The 16,101-nt window shown below is 46.8% G+C and overlaps 1 protein-coding gene across 1 annotated transcript in view; it reads left to right on the top strand.

Annotated features, from left to right (window-relative positions):
* The first annotated feature begins 3,759 nt into the window (after positions 1-3,759).
* The window catches only part of LOC146042294 (sodium-dependent neutral amino acid transporter SLC6A17-like), a 34,872-nt gene continuing 22,530 nt past the window's right edge, over positions 3,760-16,101 (top strand). The window contains exon 1 of the mRNA XM_083162238.1: positions 3,760-3,912. The gene's annotated coding sequence lies outside the window, so the exon portion shown is untranslated. The remainder of the gene's footprint in view (positions 3,913-16,101) is intronic.

Below are 16,101 nucleotides of genomic sequence, written 5' to 3'. Positions count from 1 at the left end.
CGCGTACCGCCGCCCCTCGCGGGCTCGCTGCGCTCGCCACGCTTCGGGTTGGCGTGGATCGTGGGGTGGCGTTAAAAATTTGGGGGGACATTTAAGGGTTAATGGCCTCTGTGGCCCATTTAACATTGATTCCTATGGCCAAATCGGGTGGATTGAGCCATTTAACAGTAAAATCGGGTCCATCGCGCCTTTTAACATTGATTCCTATGGGAAATCGTGAGCATCACGTCGCGGGCATCGCGGGTACATTTATGGCCGGCCGCGACGCGACCGACACGATTTCCATGTTTAACATTGGTTTCAATGGGAAATCGCGGGCATCGCGTCGGTCGCGTCGCGGCCATACATAAATGTACCCGCGATGCCCGCGACGGGCGCCCTTCTAGGTAAAGAGTACCAAAAACAATAATAAATGTCAAAGTAAAAACCCTGCATGGGGGGTCTGCATTGCAAACACACTGTATGTGCAGACGGACACATCAGCAGCCGGACAGTGCACACACAAGGGAGCTCCAGGCTGTGGCTGCTCCCGCTCATCAGGCGACTTCATCCTGAAACCAGGCACACTACGGGCACACACCCACCGTGTGCCCGCCGGGCAGTGCTGCAGACACAGCCCACCCCACACTGTCTGTGAGCAATCAGGGTGGCAAGCCACCTAATTTAAAGCCCACCAGCCAATAGGATGGCAGGATGGGGAGAGAAAGCCACGCTATATCAGCTACTGGGTGAGAGAGGCGGCGTCATCACCTCCCCATCATCACTACAATCATTAATTAGTAGGTGCTGGTGCAGATGCGGCCAGCAGCAGTGAGGAGTATACCCCTCGCCCCCCGCAGTGATTCCACTGGCCTATGAAGGGGGGGGGGGGGCGACCCCCCTTAAATCTGCCCCTGCTGCACACTGGAGGGAGGTAATCGAGGACTTGCCTAGCCAGCTTCACGTGAAGCCACGCGCTCTATGGACCAGGGGTCTCTGATGCCAGTGCTCTCCAGTTTGTTTGATCAAATTGCACGTAATTGTAGATAAGTATACACATACCTCCTAACTGTCCCGCTAAACGCGGGAACGTCCCGATTTTTGGGGACGTTCCCGCGTTCCTCCCGCGGCCGTCGGTGTCCCACTGCGGGGGGGGGGGGGCTGTTGGGAGTTCCCCCCAATCTGACCGAATAGACGCTGCGTCTATTTGCGGACGAAAACGGGGGTGTGGCTTCATTAGCATAAGCCGCACCCTCATTTGCATAGACCACACACCCTTTTTGCAGCGCGCGTGTCCCTATTCTACAATGAAGAAAGTTGGGAGGTATGTATACACGACCCAGCAAGTGTGTTGACATGAAAATGCCGGCATGGTTAGGATTTCTACACTGACCAGGTCAACATTCATCATGATAGTGATGAAATTTTACAATTTTAGAATTCTGACATACTGTGGGTGAGATTTAATAGGATGAGAGATTCAGAAAGTGAGAGATTTGGGAAGTAATCTCCATTTTTTTTTAAAGCGGCGATCATTTACACTGCAAAACCAGTGTGATTTTGCAGTGTAAATTGTTGCCGCTTTAAAAAACTGGAGATTTCTTCCCAAATCTCTCACTTTCTGAATCTCTCATCCTATTAAATCTCACCCACTGTATCATCCATGGTAGCCCAGTGGTGACCTATGGTCCTGACTGCTGCAGCTGCTTCAGTGTGACTTTGGGGTCATGTGACAATTGCAGGCAGACCTCCAGCATTCTGGTATTATTCCCGTATCCTAATACCATACATAAGGATCCCAGGCAGATGTATTAAGCATGGTGATAAAGTGGTGATAAGGTCCAAAGTGGAGTCCCGCAAGGTTCAATATTGGGACCCACCTTGTTTAATATATTCATTAATGATATTGGAAGTGACATAGGGCCCCATTTATCATTGATCGCATTTACAATGCGATCTGGGTGGAATATTACCTCCCAGGATCGCATTGTAAAATGCGATCATTTCGCCTTAATGTATTATCAGCTGTGCGCAGGGACAGGACTCCGAAAGGAGCCCGTCCCTGCGAAGCGCTGACCTGGAAGCCGGGGAGTCTGCGCATGCGCGGTTATGCGCTGACCCCCGCGACCGCACTGCCGCTCGGGCAGTGCGATATGTAGCCATAGGCTACAATGGGCTATCGCCATATCAGAATGGCGATAGCCCAGGGGTGCGATGCCTGGCTGCCCGATGTTGATACATCGGGCAGCTTCGCATCCCCCATAGAAACCTATGGGGGATGCGGCCGGCGGCGCTGCAGGGGGGGGATCACAGCAGGGATCGGAGATTCCTGCTGCGGTCCCCCTTAATACATCTCAGTGCTACTTATTATTTGCGGTTAACGATTTAACCGCAAATATTACTTGATAAATGGGCTCCATATGTGATGTATGTTAATACATCCCGTCCTTAGGCTGGCAATACACTTATAGGATTTTACCCGATTTCACCTGATTCCAACGCATCAGGCCGAGGAATCTGGTGAAAGTGTCAAATCGCATGTGTTTTAGATCCTATCTGATGCGATGTGTGCATCAGACCGGAAGCCCCTAGATTGCAAGTGCTGCACTACAGATACATCGGATCCAGCAGGTTCCATCAGCACTTGATGAGATTGCATGTTATATATCGCATTTAAAGGGACCACATGCAATACACCTCCCAATTTTTCTCAGGCCGGGTCGGGACACCAGTGCCTGTCCCTGCCACGTACTCCTGGAAAGGATGTGGCCACAGGGAAATGGGCGTGGCTTCATAGTAATGATTGCAAGGCCATGCCCCAGTTTTGCCGCTGTGGGGGCATGGCCATCGCTCTGTGAGCTGCTAGCCATGCCTGCTGTCCCTTCTGCCTCCCTGAATAGACGCTGTGCACATGTGCGCTGCATCTATACCTTGCACTGACGGGTGAGTGCCCCCATTGCGAGTCACTGCTGGCCCTCGGTGGGATGCAGGACAGTCCCCAAAAACAGGACTGTTCCACAAAATAGGGAGAATTAGGAGGTATGTGTATTCACCCCTGGCTTTGCTAAGCAGAGCAGTATAGGCAAATGTCACTTCTGCCTGGATTCATTTGTATTGAGATGCCCATAGGCTGTTTGCACATCCCAGGGACTGCATACAAAGATGGTCATTGACTTTCTGAGGATCGCGTTGGGTTGGAACTCAGACATTTTTTGACAATTTTCAGACCTATTTAACAGCTTTTCACCATGGTTGCCTACCTGACCCTCTCCATTCGGGAGAAAATGCTCTGTTCCTGGGCTTCCCTGGTAATGTGTGATTGCCAGCACCTGTGGGGAGCTAGGTAATTGATAAGAAAGGCGTTTCACCACAGGTGCTGGTAATCATCATACATTACCAGGAACAGAACATTTTCTCCCTGAAGGAGAGGGTCTGGCAGGCAACCCTGCTTTTCACTGAATTCATTGCAATGTGGTCTGTTCTGAAACTGAAAAACCTCAGTTACACATTGACAGAGGGGGGAAAAAACCTGAAAATCAAAGTAAAAAAGCTAATAACTGCATGAGAATGACACAGTGCCGACAGAAAGGCATCTGATGAATGACCTCAGTGTCAGTGCTGGCACCAGCGTGTTTGAGGTGAGCAACTAGCTGCTCCAATAAGATCTGGCTGATGCAATCGTCGAGCGGAAGCCATGTTCCCGGAGACCACAATTCCTATCCGACCTTATTCAAATGTCTCGGGCAAAATGGGTCCTTCACTGGAGACATGAAACGCTAGCACCGCTCACTCAGCCTAGTCTGGGAGTGCGCTCTGACAATACACGTGTGTGTTCTGTCTGTGGTGCTCTTATATGAGATTATTATTGCTGCATGTGAGTGAAGCTGCTGGCGGGCTCCGCTGAGAGAAGCTGCTCTTTATACTGTATACCCGGTATGTACCCTGAGGAATATGTAGGGGTTGCACTGTACTGAGACCACTCGGGCTCACAGCTGATCTCCTGTCACTCACTGCCGACTCCCCCATAGGAGGCATGCTGCTGCTGCTGCTGCTGTGCCAGGGCATAATGCCCCACTGACTGCCAGGGAGGGGGGCACAGACTGGATATAGGCACACTACAGTAGTTTGGGCATTAGTTATATATTACCACAGATTCCTGTATACTATGGTACTGACGTGGCAGTGACAGCAGGGTCGTATTATAGGGTTGGGGATTTTGGGACTATGTAAAAACCGGACCGGACTAAACTCCGGACCGCCGGACAGGACATCAAAATCTACAGTCCGGAGCTTATAGCAGAGGCAGAACTCTGGGAGGCAATGGAGTCATCTGCCGCCGGGCTCCTGCTCCCAAGGGGGCACCTCTCCTCCCCTGCAAGTTTAAATCAGTTAAATGAAAACCGTCAATATCTCTTTTGTAAGGGAGTTCTGAAATATGTGTTCTCTCTTTCTATCTCTCTACCCCTCTCTCTAAATATATATATAGAGCACATACATTTCAGAAAATATATAATGTAAAATGTAAGGTTGTGTGTGTGTGTGAGGGGGAGGGGGGCACCAATATTAATCTTGCCTCCGGGCAACTGGTACAAACTTACGCCACTGGCTTATAGGGTCCGGTCCAGGGGGTGTCCTGTTCGGGGGGTGTCTTATCCGGGTGGGTCCCTGTGATAGTTATCATCAGGGACATGGGGAGGGAGATTACAGCCTCTCCGAGTGGTCCGGACCGTCCGTTTTTTGCTACATGCCCGGACCATACAGGGAGACTTTAGTCTACCCCTCCTCCTCTACCTGGTGACAGGTGTCACAGGCAGAACCCCCGGACAGGACACCCCCCGGATCGGACGCTACAAGCTCCAAAATGCAGAGTTTGATGTCTGGTCCGGGGGTTTTGTCCTGATCCTGTTTTTACCCATACCCGGGGATTTTATATTCTTCCACTGTCCTTATCTTCATGTGTATGTACAGCTGCACTGACTTGCATTATTGCCTTTACTATGATTATTCTGTATCCACTTATTAGTAGGATGTGTAGGTTATACTATGGGTACAAAACTTATGAATCATACAAGTACTGTACTTTCCTATGGCGTACGCAGGGGGGGTTTACGGTTGCCTGGAACCCCCCCATCAACAGCTGAAACTATAATCACAACACAGAGGCTGAACTACCATTGGTGCAGCAGGTGCATTGCATCGGGGCCCATAAGGACTAAGGGGCCCACTGCTGTGTGGCATATTGTGAACTTATGTTGGACTGGAGGTGGGAGGCCTAAATTATATTTTTGCACCTGGGCCAACCACTCACAAGTTCCGCCACTGTCACAACAGCATATAATATGATTCCTGTTGTTGCCGGCGAAACATATAGTTTAAGGTAGAAAGTGGTAGCAACTACTACCAAGTTTAATGTTTGTATGTGGATCTAATTGGCCCCATACACTAGTACGTTATTTCCCTTTTTTCAGACGATTTCGACCCGTCGGGCCGATAAATCATGTGAAAGGTGTCATAGCTTATGTTATTTACTTCTGAATTACCCCCCCCGTCAGTCTCAGCCAGCACTATAGATCTGTCGTGCTGGCCAAGGCTGGCTCCATCTTATCCTGGGGTAGTGAATGGCATTGTATATGATACATCGTATGCAAAAGGGCCACATACGTTGTATTGTATGAGATCCTAGCCGCAGAGGTATCGCATGCAAGGCTGCATAGTGTATAGGGGGGCCTTGAGTCCTCAGTCCAGAGAGTAGCTGCCAAGAAGAGACAGGTGCCTTACTATGTGGTGGGAGGATGAGGATGTGTGCTTGGAATTATTATGTTTATTTATTATGGGATATTTAACTTTTTCCTGAATATTTATTTATATTAGTTATATATGGATTATATAGTCCAGGCATGTCCAAATGATGGCTCTCCAGCTGTTGTGGAGCTACAAGTCCCATCATGCCTTGCCACCGTTTTAGCATTCCCTAATAGCAAAACTGTGGCAAGGCATGATGGGGCTTGTAGTTTCACAACAGCTGGAGGGTCATAGTTTGGAAATGCTTGATATAGCCCATAATATATAGACATTGTAGTGTTAATTAATAATCCTCTATTCCATACACTATCCAGTGTATAAAGAGCTAAAGACTTGTGCAAAGTTTCGCAGAGCCAGTCCTTGATGATTATACTTAATAGTGGCTAGTGTGATGCATATGAATGTCTTAACTTCCCTGCACCAGTGACAAGTACACCTGATTTATTATACATGGTGCAGGGTTGCAGTTAGTGCCATGGTATAGGTTACAGTGTACAGTATATAGGCCTGGAATGTACAGTGGGGCTATAAAGCAATCAATTAGAATGTTACTACTGATAATCTGGCACACCGCTGGAACCCATGGTACCGGATTTTTGGTGCTCTACCTGTATCGTTGAATACAATGGTGTGGTTATGTTCTATAAATATAACCACACAAGGACAATGTGTGTATCTGGGGTTCCCCGTCCCATGTACAGTATGTGAAGGGCGTTAGGGGAAGTGGCTGTATTACTACATACAGTTTCTGACAATAACCTATATGTTGTATATTACCTGTTGTGTAAAAGTGGAACCGCACTCAAACAATCCCCTCTGTTTTACCTCCCATGTGAGAATCCTCTATTTATATGTGTACAAGTGTTCTCGATCCATTCAGTAACGTCAGCCTTATGTGACATGGAGAGTAATACATTGGTACTCTTTACTTAGAAGGGCGCCCATCTCGGCCATCTCGGGCATTGAATGCACTAAAAAATCAGGTGCGATGCGACTGACGAGATGCCCGAGATTTCCCATAGGGAACAATGTTAAATGTCTCAATTGACCCGATTTTCCTGTTCAATGCCTCAATTGACACGATTTTTCCATAGGAAACAATGTTAAATGGGCCACAGAGGCCAAATAGGCACCCTGAAGTGAATAATGGCCACCCGAATTGTTAACGCCACCCCACGATCAACGTCAACCCGAAGCGTAGCGAGCGCAGCGAGCCCGCAAGGGGCGGCGGTACGCGTCCTACGACCTTTTCATACCCCCACTATCCACATCGGCGTGGAGTTGAGAATAGAAAGTGTGGCGAGCCTGAAGCGTGGCGAGCGCACGCGGATACCTTCACAGGTATCCGCGTCCCCTCGCGGGCTTCACAGCTGTCCGCGTACCCTCGCGGGGCTCGCTGCGCTCGCCACGCTTCAGGCTCGGTGGCTCGCTGCGCTCGCCACACTTTCTATTCTCAACTCCACGCCGACGTGGATAGCGGGGGTATGAAAAGGTCGTAGGACGCGTACCGCCGCCCCTCGCGGGCTCGCTGCGCTCGCCATGCTTCGGGTTGACGTTGATCGTGGGGTTGCGTTAACAATTCGGGTGGCCATTATACACTTCAGGGTGCCTATTTGGCCTCTGTGGCCAATTTAACATTGTTTCCTATGGAAAAATCGGGTCAATTGAGGCATTGAACAGGAAAATTGGGTCAATTGAGACATTTAACATTGTTCCCTATGGGAAATCTTGGGCATCTCGTCGGTTGATCGCACCCGATTTTTTAGTGCATTCAATGCCCGAGATGCCCGAGATTTTTTACTAACGATGCCCACGATCAAAATCGTGGGCGCCCTTCTAAGTAAAGAGTACCAATACATTTTCTATATCAAAATCGATTTTTAACATGCTGTAGGTCTTAAAAGTTCCCTCTTTTATAATAGTTTGTAGCATTGCCAGGGGTTTTCCATATTGAAAAAAAGAGAGATGTGCGCGCGGGCTGAAAAGAGTATATATAAGCAAAAATTTGCAGAACGGAATCCTGTACAATATGGAATTTATTAAGAATAAAATTTAAAAAAGCTGTAATAGCATATGAAATTTGCACTTCATAAAAAAGGGGGTTACAATGTTGTATAAAATGTAAACATGTGGACATTCAATTCTCAGCACAATTTAGAATGGTTATGAGTATAGCATATAATTTGCATATTACCACACTGACATCTGAAGGTGTAGTCCCATAAAAGCAGGTAAGCAGGTGGCCAATGGCGATCCCAAAACAGAGTCCAGATGGAAAATTAGGTGTCTCTGATGGAAAAGATGGTAGAACCTGGAGGATGGAATGATTTCCGTGTCTGCCTCGGATAATGAGTCCGGATGGGGTGGTGCAATGCACAAGAAGATGTCTTGGTTGGTGTGGATGAACTCAAATTGTAGCAATGTGCTGGAGGTAGAATGGTCCACTTGATAAAAAGGCTCAACGCGTTTCCCTGGGCCAAAGCACCCAGCTTCTTCAGGAGCAAGATATCTTGCTCCTGAAGAAGCTGGGTGCTTTGGCCCAGGGAAACGCGTTGAGCCTTTTTATCAAGTGGGCGGGGCTACAATGACACGATTCGCGTCATTTGGTCCCATGGACCCCCTGCTGAGGAAGGGATCACGGGAGACGGGCAGAATTCCGGGAGGCTTGACCACCTTTCCTGTGAGCTGGCAGGGGGACCCGATTTCCGGGCCATTCCAGGAGGGTAGGCAATGCGTTGGGTCGACCACTGAATGTCGATGCCTGAAATTGGCCGACATGGCTAATGTCAACACAAGCATTAAGTCAACAATGGGAAGCTCTACTGTCAAAAGGTCGCATTGAGTTTTTCATGTTAAATAATAATCCATACCCCAAATTTAGTCCCACATTGAAATAATAGCCTCTAAACCTGGATAATACACTGGTGCAATTTGGCTAGTTGTCACCCGATTCCAACGGATGGGGCCGATAAATTGGATGAAAAGTGGGCAAATCGCATAGGTTTGACATTAGATCCTACACAATGTACGGTACCGTGCGAATCGGCGATCGGGCTCCCTACACATCCGGCCTCCAACTCAGACAGCCTCCCCGTGAGCGGTGATTGCAAAAAGACTGCATGCGATATATCCAGGGGCCAGGTGAAAGGTCATCGTTCCGTTTAGACGTGCATGTTCAGCCTGGGGCCGAGCGGCCTAATTCATTCCAGCTGGGCAATGACCATAGTGGCCAAGTTTTTAATAGCACTTTTCAGATGTACCTGATACTGATAATATAGATTAGATCAATATCTGGTATTGCAGTCATTTCACGCAGCATACACCGGGACAAGTTTGGCCAATCTGTGGCTCTTCAGCTTTTGAGAAACTACAAGTCCCAGCATGCCTGGCCACATGTTTGCTATAAGTTAATGCTAAAACGGTGGCAAGGCATTATGGGATTTGTAGTTTCACAACATCTGGAGAGCAGGCAGGTGTGGATTAGCTTTACATACAGGGCCTAATTCACGTTGGCTTGCTAAGCAGCGTTCTTTCACTGCTTAGCGAGTAGTTAAACGCCGCCTCGTCAAACTGGAACTCGCTGATTCCGGGAATGAAGTCTAGCAGATACTGTACACAGAAACACATAGACCTCTGTATTGCGGTGGAGCCGGGGCAGCGCGGTTTGGTGTAGTGCCAGTTTTAGGCTACAGTTTTACACTGTAATTGGCAGGTAGGGGTAACAGCATTGTAGCGTGTGTAAGCGCTTCTCCTGCCTAGCTGGTAAATTAAAGACCCTTTTTAAGTTTGGTTTCATTCTCCGCCTTTTTCATCCATTTTTAAAGGGCAGCTGCAGGGACTGGGATATTTTTATCTGTTTAAATAATTTAAAGCAACGTTATGGTTACTGGGAAACCGTCCGACTTCTTTCCATCGTGGTGATCTTAAATATTTCCCTCTACGTCACAACGTGCAGGGGATTGTGCTACGCAGGCAGGTTATTCAGGATTGCCCGTTTACGACCATTGTTGCTTTAAACAAAAGAGGGTTTTTTTTTTTTCTCCCACTTCCTGAACATTGTCTTCATTAACCGATTTATTTAGACAATGACCATTCAGAATGGGTAATACAGTAAATGCACCTGACAGGTGTTTCGCTGTTATTTCAGTTCCTACAACTAGTTTGGTAAGTTGCGAGTGAAGTGGAATCTAAAAAAATGAAAAGTAAGCTTGTTGTAATCCATAAATAATGTTAAATATAGATATTGTGCCTGATTCATTACCGCATGCTAAGCAGGGGTCACTCGCTGCTTAGCCCGCCTTCTCGGCTGCCGAATCCCCTCTGTACCATGTATGGGATGTGTACGCAACGATATCCCCCCGCATGCAGCCGTAGGGGAGAGAAATCATTTGATGGTCACTGATTATCGAATGATTTCTCTCCCCATCGGAAATAATTCAGCCTAAACTGACTTTTATTTCCGTGGGTGTCCGTCAAAGAGGGGGCGCCCATTAACCACTGAGTGTTCCCCTTCTCCGGCCTGGTATCCACCCACAGCCCTCCCTCCCCACAGCAAACGGCCTGGCGAATGTGTAGCTTGGCAAAGCCGTATGCTGCTGGGGTTTGCACATACTGGGCCCCATTGTTCCTAGCAGTGCTATACATTGCATGAGATCATGTTCTGGTCAAAGCATTTAACTATGGCATTATTGGAAGAAACATACAGGAAAAAACCCTTCTAGCACTTGTCACAATCCGTGCAGTATCTCTTTCTGCCTGGGTATATCGCTCTCTGCGTTGATGCTTCTAGCACACTCTGGTCTGTATCCCAAACTTTCCATTATGTTGCACTGAAGAACAAAAAGAGAAGTGGTTGTATTCAATTGTGTCATATAGCGCACACATATTCTGCACAGTGTATTTGGCCGTTCACATCAGTTGTGGGGCAAAACCAACATACCTGGTGGAAGCCCCAGCAAGCACGGAGAGAATCTACAAACTCCACACAGATACATGATGGATATCGAAACAATGTCTTCATTGCTATGAGGCAGCAATGCTAACCATTACACCATCCACGCTGCCCAAAATTACATTAATAGACGCCCATTATATTCCTATGAAAATCCTATTGAAGCTTTCTCTGGCCATTACGGGCTAACGCATGACGGAGACGCAGGAGACTTCGGACTACTAATATGATGCATAGGCAAAGTCAAATCTCGGACAAAGACTCAGTAATCCGATTCCATCGTGCATGGGAGAGACATTTTATAGAAATATGGCATTGTGCAGGGAGAAACGGTAAAGTTACATGCTTTACTTCTTAAGAAGCTGGTTTTTTTTTTTTGCAAAGGTTTCCTTGCTCCATTAGCATCATACTTGTCTGAATTCAGCGGTACCAACGTATTTTGCTTCCGGTCGTCACAAGGCAACATTGCAGACCAGTGCTGCACAAGTGACCTTGAGGGTTCTAATTAAGTGAGCGGTTCTCATACCAAGGACGTTCTGTCTGCCTGGACTTTTTATGCAGACGGTGACCTCTAAGTGTATTATTACTACTGTGTATTGTAACACTTCCTTAGCCTTAATTGAAGTTCTATATAAATGACTTAATTGTTCTCCGCACACAGATGGAATGGCATCATAGGGTCGACTATAAAAGGTTGACCAGTAATTGGGTCGACCAATAAAAATGTCAACATGACAGGTCGACACAAGCAATTGGTCTTCATGGAAAATGTCGACATTAGTTTTTGGTGTCATACGTCAACATGGGCACACGTGTACCGCGTCCCTGCGCATGGTTTGGGCATGGGGCCTTGCGATGCTCGGCTCTCTATTATGTTCTCCCTCTGTCCACTTGGATAGTAAAGAATGAAAAAACACCTGTTTCGGGAACTTTTTTTTTAAACTCGTGTCGACATTTTTCATGTCAACCTATAGAACAATAGTGGTGTAACTATTTTTGGTCAACCTGTCCACCGCACCCCGATACATTCCGTCCTTCCACCTGGACTATATACAACGCTTTATCCTTCCGTCTTCTTTCTGTGCTTTTCAGCGGTGTCATTGTTATTCAGCCGAGTCTCACTCTCATCGCCCCGGGATACGCTGCAGCTCTCATTTCACAAAACACCACGCGCCTGTATAATATTTACACAGTAACACGAAAGGCAGAGACCGAATACAAGATGGTAAGTGAGAGCTGCATGAGGGTGTAACTGAAAGTGACCTGGAGGTGGAATAGCGAGATGGCATGTTACGATTTGTGGATGCTGTGACGCTCGCTTTGTGGCCCGCCAGTGCGCATTGCTTACCTTTTGCTTGTAGTAATCTACTATGTTGCTGGCATGTGCTCATTGTGTATACATGCAAGAGGTGTGTCCGGGAATGACACGGTATCTGCAGAGCTTTCCTCTGCTCACACTGCATCCAGTGCCGCTTGGAGCAAGGTGCTGTCACATCCTGGGGGACGGTTCCATTCGGAAAGTAAGAAAATTAATCTTTTAACATATTTCTGCTGACAGTGGATGTGAAAAGCGATCATCTAATGATATTGGGGCAGATATACGAAGTCTTGGAGAGAGATAAAGTGGAGGATTTAGCACTCTCCCAGGCTTGGTACATGCACCCCACAGCCATGGCAGATCAGAGTCGATTGGCTGGTACTTTCTGAAGTAGAGTTGTTTCTTATAGCTACCAATGAGATTCTACCTATCATTTGAGTACAATCTAAAAGCTATACTGAGATCGGTTGCTATGGGCTACAGCAGAACTTCTACAAACCTGCCCTTTAATAAATGCCCCACCAGATGTCCAGGTAAGGTTTTGCTTGTGCATAATTATTATTGTATCTGTCGTCCAGTCACCTTTGTGCTTGACCAGGATTATCCACGTTCTGTGCATTTTATACAGTGATAGGTTGCTTGGGATACAGAGTGGATTACTTAGCAGTGATGTAATGATTTATAAGGGGGATTATAGGTCCAGCAGCGGCAGTGAACGTGCTGTAACATGCCGCTGTCGTCGGCTTAGGAGGTTAATGGATTGGTGGAATTTTCAGTCACTGCTTTGTACAGATGTGTCCTCGCTCACCGTGCAGCAAAAGCTTCGAAAGCTAGTCTGCTAACTTCTGTGTTTGTGAATGTGTGAGAAAGATGTAGGATGAAATTTAATAGGATGGGAGATTCAGAAAGTGAGAGATTTGGTAAGACGTCTCCAGTTTTTTAAAATGGCAATCATTTACACGTCAAAATCAAACTGGTTTTGCAGTGTAATGATTGCTGCTTTAAAAAACTGGAGATGTTTTACCAAATTTCATACTTTCTGAATCTCTCATTTTATTACATTTCACCCATAGTTTCACTCTGTGTTAGCAGATGGGAGTGTTTCCGAGACTCACGGACACTAGACATATATATGATCCTTTTTTTTTTTTTACACACATTTCTTTATTTGAACCTTTCTGTATTTGAATTTATATTACAAATTTGGGTGACGCTGGCAATGGTAGCAGATATTTTGCACATCTCTCACAGGTGTTGGCACTCAAAGGGATAAACATGATGATATATCAGGAGCATTAGAATTCTGTCTTTTGCCTCCTCAAACACTAAAAAAAACTAATTTAGCCGCTAAAACTAGGAAAGGCATTATGTCTTGCACTGTGCAATCGATTACAGACTTCCCGCATGTGTAGCAACACGGGCAGCGACAACTCCGGTCCTGGGCTCCACAATGCAGGAGATCCATAGATCATTTATAACAGGTCCGTATAGCACCGATGCGTATCATTCCATAGAGTCTTACTTTTGCCTCCTTATCCAGACTTGTGACTTAGGGGTCAATCTGAACTTTGCAGTGGCTGAGATTCGCACATAAGTTTTCCCTGCCTCACAGGGCCACTTAGTTGGACATCAAAGTAATGTAACGCCAGCCCCAGTAGTCTATGTATAGTGCTCAGTCTTGCATCCTACGCAGTTCTCTGCTGCTGTGTTTCTAGCACATGTCTGGTCTGTAAATCAGTGCTGAATTACAAACCACACTGTGCTAGAAGGACCATAACTGGAAACAGTGCACTGCTGAGGTTACTTGAAGACCAGGGTTGGGAACCACTGATATAGTGGAAGGAGGAGCAGCCCCCCCCTCCCCCCCCCCCCCCCCCCCAGCAGTACAGAGTATATCAGCAGATGAGTGATGTGTTACTGTGGTCAGGGATGCATGTGACAGGGGCAATGTCATGACGTGATTGGGGTAATGGAGGCAGCAGGAAGCCACAGTTATAGGTATACATCAGGACAAACCGGTACAAGGCTCCTCATTGTGGGATACTAGACTATTCTTTTGATTCGTTTTCTTTGTGTGTGCGTATAAGGAACGTTTTTTTTTTCGGTAATATACAGTTTCAATATGTTTTTACTACGTTTCCTATAGCAAATCCTGATTATAGAGCGACGAATCTTCGGATATAGGTTGCTTTACCAAAAGACTAACATACACAAGTACTGTATGTGTAAATTCTTCCATACCTTGGAAAAAGCTTGGTCTGTTTGACATTGTAGTTATTGTTTGCTTTGCCGCTGAGTACCTGCTGATCCATCTCCCTTATCTGCCGCAGAGTACCTGCTGATCTCCCTTATTAGATGGATCTGGGCGGTCTGCCGTGTGTAGGAGAATCTCTCGCGTTGCAATCATTCGTTACTGTGCTTCCCAAAAGCTCATTGATCCAATTTAGTATTTGGAGAACTTTTAAAAGGGGAAGTGGCCTCCCATCAGGGTAAGAGGTGCCCACAGGTGTGTATAGGGAAATCCCCGGTGCCAGTAGGTCCACCCCTCTAGGGGGTCAGGTTCCAGATTGTGCACTAAAATTATACATGGTTACTCTTCCAAGTGGTCTGCTGGAGCTTGGCCATGGATGATCTTGTGTTGCTGGTTGTCCAAGCTCTTTTGTGGTTGCTGGTCACATCCCTTAATCTTGGGCCCATACTACTGCTTTTCTCGGGTGGCCTTTCATGCCCCAGTCCAATAAAGCATACCACCTAGAACATCATAATTGCAGAATACCGCTTGTGGTGATCTAAGGCAGTGGTCCTCAAGTACCCCCAACAGTTCTCGTTTTCCAGGCCTTCACACAGAACCGCAAGTTAAATAATTATCCCCACCTCTTTTAAAATGTGTAGGTGATTTATGAGTGCACCTGTGCACCTGCTGGGAGACCTGAATAATGTGAACTGTTGGGAACCACTGGTGTAAGGTCACCTGTGAATGGCAATCTGATGCATGCCAGGGAACACGTTTGGGTAAATGGAGGCAAACTCGCACGGAGATGCAGACATGCTTGTCCTCAGTCAAGTCACTTTTGGGTACTAAGGACTCATGGAAATACCGATTGACGATGATGATAGTGGTTTCCAGCCCTAGTGGATTGCAGCTTGACCTTTAATCTGATAGGTGCTTTCTTAACTGTGCCATAAATTGCTTTCACCTGCGTACTGTACATTATTGGGTGTTGTTTTTGTGCTAATTTCGTTGTATTTAGATGGGTTTTAGAAATCATTTCTTAATGGTAACCAAATAATGATTGTTAAGACCAAACCGGCCCTCGGGATCTACCTTCAGTGCCGTTTCCCAGACCACAAAGCTGGTGCACAGGTGCAGTCATTACTGTCACATGTTCAAACGTGGGGCATTCATTCCTAACCGACACATTCTACAGGGGGCCTGGAAAGCTGTTAGCAGATATCAGGGACCAGTCTGGTCACCGCTGGTTTAGAGTGTATGCTCTGGTGGTTCCTGGGACAATTAATATGTACCAGACTGAGAATGGTACAATGCATAGTTAAGTCACACGACACGGTAATGCTCGCGTTGACATCGCAGACAAGGGAGAGGAGAATATATCAGCAGTGACACAGCATTGTGTGATGCTTTTGATGTGTCATTGCCATATAGTCTGTATCGTTGCCATGGCAATAGTAATAGAGGGTGTTACTGTAAGTAGGAGGTGTGGCACAAACAAAGAGGAGGAGCCTGGAGGAGTGCAAGGTATATATGGAGAAAGGTAGAATTAGGTAAAATATAAATTACATTCTTATTGGTGCCACGTTTTATTAATACTACTCTTTACATTCTCTAACTTCATGAAGTATAATGGGAAGCGTGGGGGCACAGGGGTTGGGTATCTGCCTTGCAGCAATGGGGTTCCACATTGGTCAGGTTATTGCATGGGTATCCTCCATGTGCTATGCTTTCCCTTCCCAATGCAAAGACATACCCGAGCGTTCATTAGCTTCTGCGCGGCAATATAGATTGTAAGCTCCAGTGGTTGCTGGGATTGCT

Source organism: Crinia signifera, chromosome 19, assembly GCF_055691185.1.
Source record: "Crinia signifera chromosome 19, ASM5569118v1, whole genome shotgun sequence".
In the NCBI taxonomy this organism is placed as follows: domain Eukaryota; kingdom Metazoa; phylum Chordata; class Amphibia; order Anura; family Myobatrachidae; genus Crinia; species Crinia signifera.
The sequence above is the reverse complement of the archived record's forward strand: the minus strand, read 5'-3'. Positions and strand labels throughout refer to the sequence as shown.